The sequence below is a fragment of the Chlamydotis macqueenii genome, chromosome 6, assembly GCF_036417535.1.
Source record: "Chlamydotis macqueenii isolate bChlMac1 chromosome 6, bChlMac1.mat, whole genome shotgun sequence".
In the NCBI taxonomy this organism is placed as follows: Eukaryota; Metazoa; Chordata; class Aves; order Otidiformes; family Otididae; genus Chlamydotis; species Chlamydotis macqueenii.
Window position 1 is genome coordinate 29,832,451 of NC_141561.1, and position 6,000 is coordinate 29,838,450.

The window sequence follows — 6,000 nt, forward strand, 5'->3', positions numbered from 1 at the left end:
AGTAAGTATAGGCCATCTTCAGTAGAATTTAGCTTTTAGCAAGTAGAACAATCCTATACGCAAAAAAAAAAAAGGAAAGAAAATTCCCAGTGTGGGCATCAGCACTGCTCACGTGATGTGAACATATATGCTTGAAGTGTATAAACACACTAAATAGGGAGTGCATCATGAAAAGCTATATATTAGCTGAAGAAATCTTTGCAGTATTTTGTATTAAATGCTATTGATACCTGAAGCTATCTGAATCTTCCAGGATATGTTTATTATCTGATATATGTAATAGTAGTTGGAAAAAAGTTCTCTGCCTTCTAAAAGAACAGTTCTGTCTCTGGTACAGAGGGTTTTACTTTGTATCTGTAAAGCCTGACATTGACACGTGACTTTTTTTTTATGTTTAAGTTGTGAGAGGGAGGAAAAACAACCACTTTGTCTAAGCGTGGACTTGAGTGAACTAATCAGATGTCCAAATTACTTCTGGTGCCACAACAGCAGCACCCATCAAAGAGCTCTCCATGGGTGATTTTGAAATCAACTTTTGAAAACACTTTGAATTTCACCTTTTTGTTCTTATTCTGTGGCAAGATTATAATGTTCAACTATCAATCAAACAGAAAATACACAGGGAAACTGTGATTTTGATAACATTATTCAGGATTAGCTAAACATGAAAAGCCATTAAGAATGCATTAGCTGTTGTCATAGTATGACCAGAACCTTGTGGGTTTGTTTAAGTGAAAATGTTTGTTATCACATCTGTTCTTTGTTCAGTCCATAGCTTGGAAATTAATCTCTAATGAGTGCCTAATCTGCTGCACTTTTCCCCATGACTTGGCATAAACACTGATTTATTTAGTATAGTTTAGCTGTAGTAATTTGCTATGAGCTGGAATCGCAGCTCTGTGGCTCTTCATTAGGGAATAGTAAACACTTGGCATCTTTTGAGTCAGTTAGGCTGTGTCCAAAGTAATTTACTACAACATGGGTGGATCACTACATTGAATCTACTTGGTGCTGAGAGCCCTACATCTAACTTGTTGGCCGTTTGGGAGTTTTTCTTTGAACTAGGTGGTCTCATTGCTTGAACCAAATGTTCCCACCAAAGACGTGTTTTGAAGCTCTGCAAAGGACCACGCATTGACTCAGACTCTCAGGTCTCCATTACGGACCGGAGCTCATTAGGTTGTATGCAAACTAGTTCTGGCTTAGCATCCTCCAGGAGGCATCAAGCTGATGCACAACAAAACCACTCTGTAAAGCAAACCAGTTCCTTCTAAGTGAGGATGCTCAGGGGATTTGCATTCGCTTCAAGACTTTACTGCTGCTCTGGACCACCATACTAACATAGACACACCCACTGGAACATAAATAAAATAAAGAAAAATTATTTTTCCATTTATCTGTTACCCAAAAGCTATTTTGGTTGGTTGGGGCTTTTTAGACATACCATTGCTTTTTTTTTTTTTTTTATTTCTGAAAACAGTTCCTTAGTGACAGGATTTTCCAGTCAGTGTTGAAAACGAAAACTCATATGCTCTCATGGCCAGATTCACAAAAAATCTTGAGGCTTACTTTTTAAGGAGTCAACATTTCTAGCTAGATCCAGATACCCAAGCATTCAGATTTTACATAGAGCCATGCACCCAAGACAGCTGTGTTATGTCCATTGCACTGAGCTCTTTCATGTCGCTGCAGCTCACGCTCCATACTTGCCTATAGCTTGACAAGGACCTTGTCTGGCCACAAATCCCATGTGAATATATATTTGTGTGTGTGTATTTATATTGTTAGTAAAGAGTTCAGTCTGCTTTGATGGTGGTCAGTAAGAGATTTTTCCACCACAATAGACTTTGAATCAGATTCTCATGCCTGCCTGATCTACCAGCTTGCTTAGGTCAGCCTTGCCTGGGTTAACCTCATCTCTCTTCCCTGGCTAGAGGCTGGACCATCACCATTGTCTGTTAGGATGGGTTCAGTATCTTGCTCAAGCTGTATTGTCTGTGATTACGTATAAAGTCCTAAACAATGGTCTGTTATCTGTGTGTTGTCTTTTGAGTCTCTGCAATTCTTTGTTAGTGACAGTTCTTGCAGAACACTACGGATTTTTCACCTGGAAGCAGTCTTCCATGGCAGCACCCACTTTCCCAGGAAGAGTTGAGTGCTCGGAGGCAGCCTGAGTGCATGACAGACAACAGCAGTGCTAGGAATTTCTTTCAAGTTCCCAAGGTTTCTGTTCTAAACAAGCACAAGGGTTGAATGTTTCTCCTGAGACTTTTCTTACATGGTGACCAAAATCATCACCCTTTCCCATCAGAGGGAGTTTTCCTTTGTACCCAAGAAGCATCTGGTGGAAAACAAAAGCTGCAGTTCTTGGTCACATGACACTGGCAGAAGTCAGCCTCCCCAGCCCTGTGTTCAGGGATTTAGTTCCATCTCTCCATTTTTAGCACAATTCCTGCTTCTTCAAGCTCAACTCATACTTGATTTTATGAGATGTTCTCCTAAGTATGCCATTTTCAGAAATATTGACATAAGGTGAGATTTCTTCATAGAATTTTTTTGTATCGGGCTGAAATTGTCAGGGCAAGATCTTTACTTCCCCAGGAAAAGGCGAAAAATCCTGTTACTGTTTTTGTTTAATAACAAGCCAGATACTTGCCTAAAAAAAAGTCTGTGGCAGATGCCAATACACAGACACTACTGAGCAGTTTCTTTTGTTCATGCAAGCAGCTGGCTCGATGTTACACCTGAAGAGGTAATTAGAAAGATAAGTTGGAACACTAATTTGCAACATTCAGGCCTTCCCTGGGAAGGTATTGCCATGACAAAAGGAAATAAAGGAACTTGCAGTCAAGAACAGGGGCACTATCCACCATTTTTCACTCTTACTGGCAGCTCTAGGTAACCTTTAACCTCTTCCCACCAGCCTTCTCAAAGAAGCTACAAGATGCAGGAGAGTAAAGGAAAAGGGTCCCGTCTCCGCACACAAAATGCCCCGCGCATTTATGCTTAGAACAAATGTCTTTTATTCTGATTCCCTTGTGCTCTGTTGCTCTCAGGTACTCCAACAGCTAAAAAGGAAAAGCAGAAAACCTGAAAATGCCACACACGCCAAGAGTAGGTTGCTTTATAACGACATTAATGGACACATTTGAAATCTGTTTTATAGATTACTAGCAGTCGGCATAATTGTGTTTGGTTAGTTTATTACTGTGGATAGCACAGTGCTTGGCTGTGAATCCGCTTTACACAGATAAATTAATTTAGTTTTGTAGTGCTGTACAGTGAACTTTGCAACGTTGCCTGTGAGCGCAAACGGGGCTCGCAGGGAGAGATACAGCTTAGCGATGCCCGCACAAGTACAGCTGTGACAAATTGTGTGCTCAACTTTAGGGGCTGCTTTTGAAATCCCCTGTTAGGAAGTGAGACTCTTCTGCGAATCATCTAATTTCTGTGATCAAAGCAAGCCTGGCTTGTGCGCACTCTGAGACCCCGCACTTCTCGCACTGAAGCCCATCACTTCAGCGAGAAGACGGCTGGACCTTAGAAAAGGAAGCTCTGTCAGTAACCTGGTATCAACTGGTATAAAATTTCTCCTTATCTGGAACTCTGTTTCTTGGGAGAAATACTATCAGTAGCTGTGTGTCAGTTGGCAGGAAATTGCGTGTATCAGTTGGCAGGAAATTGCTTGCCCTGGGCTCCTCTGACAGAGGCCTCCCCCTTCCCTCTCCTCTCCCTCAACTCTGCTTTCTCATACTGCACCACACTCGACATTTAATGGTGCTGAAGGGAGAAATGAATTCTGTGAACAGTAAAAACACAACTTTCTATTCCATTGCAAGGAGCCAGATGACGGATACTATTTTCAAAGACTTCTTTGTCCATAAGATGGCGTTTGAATTAGGAACTTGTTTAGCCAGATTCTCTTGTTACAATTTACTGATTCATTGGGTGGAGAATGGGAGGGCAGGATGACAGAGCCAGACAGCTTCAATTAATGATTTTTTTAAAAAAAGATCTCATTGAAACACAAATGCATGTTAAAATACATTCAGAATTAGACAGCAGGAAGAATTATCAATTTTAACCTACTTTTGCCTTTAAATGATCTACTGGGGGGAAATAAGGTCTTTTATGAGTACTTTTCAGAGAAAAATGGTGAAGTTGTAACAGATGAAATCTGTGGTGCTTTTCTTAAGAACTAGAGGTGGTGGAGAGTGGGTTTTTTGAGAAAAAAAAGTTCTCCAGATCTCTCCTGCTCTCTCAGTGAGACCATAACAAAGATTAACTATCATTAGCATTAGTTACATGGAAATTGATTTCTGTTTCAGCTATAGAAGAAGCAAAGAGAAGGATCAAATTCAGGTGTCCCACCTGTTCTGACAGATGTAGTTCTTTTGAAAATTATCTCTGGATCACATCAGAGTGGATAATTCTAGAATTAATTCCAAGGAGATACTTACGCCTTATCCCCTCATCTTCTGTTTCCCCAGCCCTTTTGACAGCAGGTCTCACCTGCACTAGGAGAGCGCCCAGTACCTAAGAGTGCCAGTGCTGCCCCTCTTCTTCCTCCAAGCTCCTTCAGCCAGGCCTGAGACGTTCATAACCTACTCTTGTGAAATCCTGAGGTCCTTCTATGAGCTGCTGAGCACTGGCGATTTTCACAGCTTCAACTTCAATTTGTAAAGTTTCTTCGAAATCTCCTGGGGTGTCTAATCTTACTGTTGGGGGAAGGGGAAAGGTCTGGACTAGTCTTGTGTGACCTCAGCCATTTAATTTGTCTGTCATCACTTCATGGGTATAGGTTACCAAGAATGTAATTCTAAACTTTCTTACTCACAAAAAAAGGGCAATGGTCTAAGTTTTCTTTTATTTCTTTGGTTGACAAAAGAAAAATTACTGTCTGAGGTAGACTCATTCTCTTCAGGTCTCTCTCCCTCTGTACACAGACACATGCGTGTATATGTGCATTTGGTCATTAGAAACATCATACACACAGAAACCCACCTTCTCCCAGAATTTAAGTAGCAAGAAATACTGAACCCAGAAGACTATGTTAGTTATATAAATAATAAATACTTTTTATGAAGTCCATTTTCACATCACAGGTTTCTTTAGATAAATTTTTCAACTTTCAAGTCTCCTTCCCCCCCTTCCCCCCCCCCCCCCCCGTTTGCCCCTCTCAAGGAAACATTCAGAATAAGTATTTGAGTGTGGAGAAGGGAAACTTCTGAATGAACTTTAGCCAATTTAATAAAACTAGAACAAATCAATAAGCCACCCAGGCATCTAATGCTCTCAGTATTCCCACTGATGGTTCCACAACATCAAACAGTATGGAAAGCATTTCAAGGTAAGTCCTCTGTATTCTGAAACAGGTCCCTAAAGGCAGAGAGATGGAGGTTTTCTTGGTCTACCTGTTTAAAATGGGTCATGCTCTGCATTCACAATCAGCTCAGAGTCAGGCACAGCTCTTCAAAGCAAGAGCTCCAGAGAAGCATGCTCGGCTCGAGCTGGGAGCGCGCTGCAGCTAAGGTCAGGGAGATGGTGCAAGGGACATGGTACCCTCCTCTCCTCAGCCATGTTCAGAAAGCTCTTTTCTTCTTAGTCTCTGCTGGCATGGTAATAAAACCTACTCTTATCTCTATGCAATGTCTACTCATGCTTCATGCCATCTTTAAATCAAATCCTAACTGCGCTTCTCCAGTTTCAGCGAGAAACTCTGGGCCCCATCATCTGCTTTATCTGCATTACTAGAGCAGCTTTGCTACCCAAGCAGTGGAAGTGAATCTCCTCATGGTAGTAGGTGTCCTTTGCCAATATGACATGTTTCAGTTCCCAAGAGCAGGTGCTATACGAGCAAAACTATTTCTGTTGATATAGCCACCTCATGGTTTTGCCTCTCTAGAAATTCAAACCCAGGATGTTTCCACTGGCAAAAGTTTCTAGCTGGATCTTGAAGGAATAAAGGAATACTGCACTGGTGCTAGGCCTTTGGGGCAG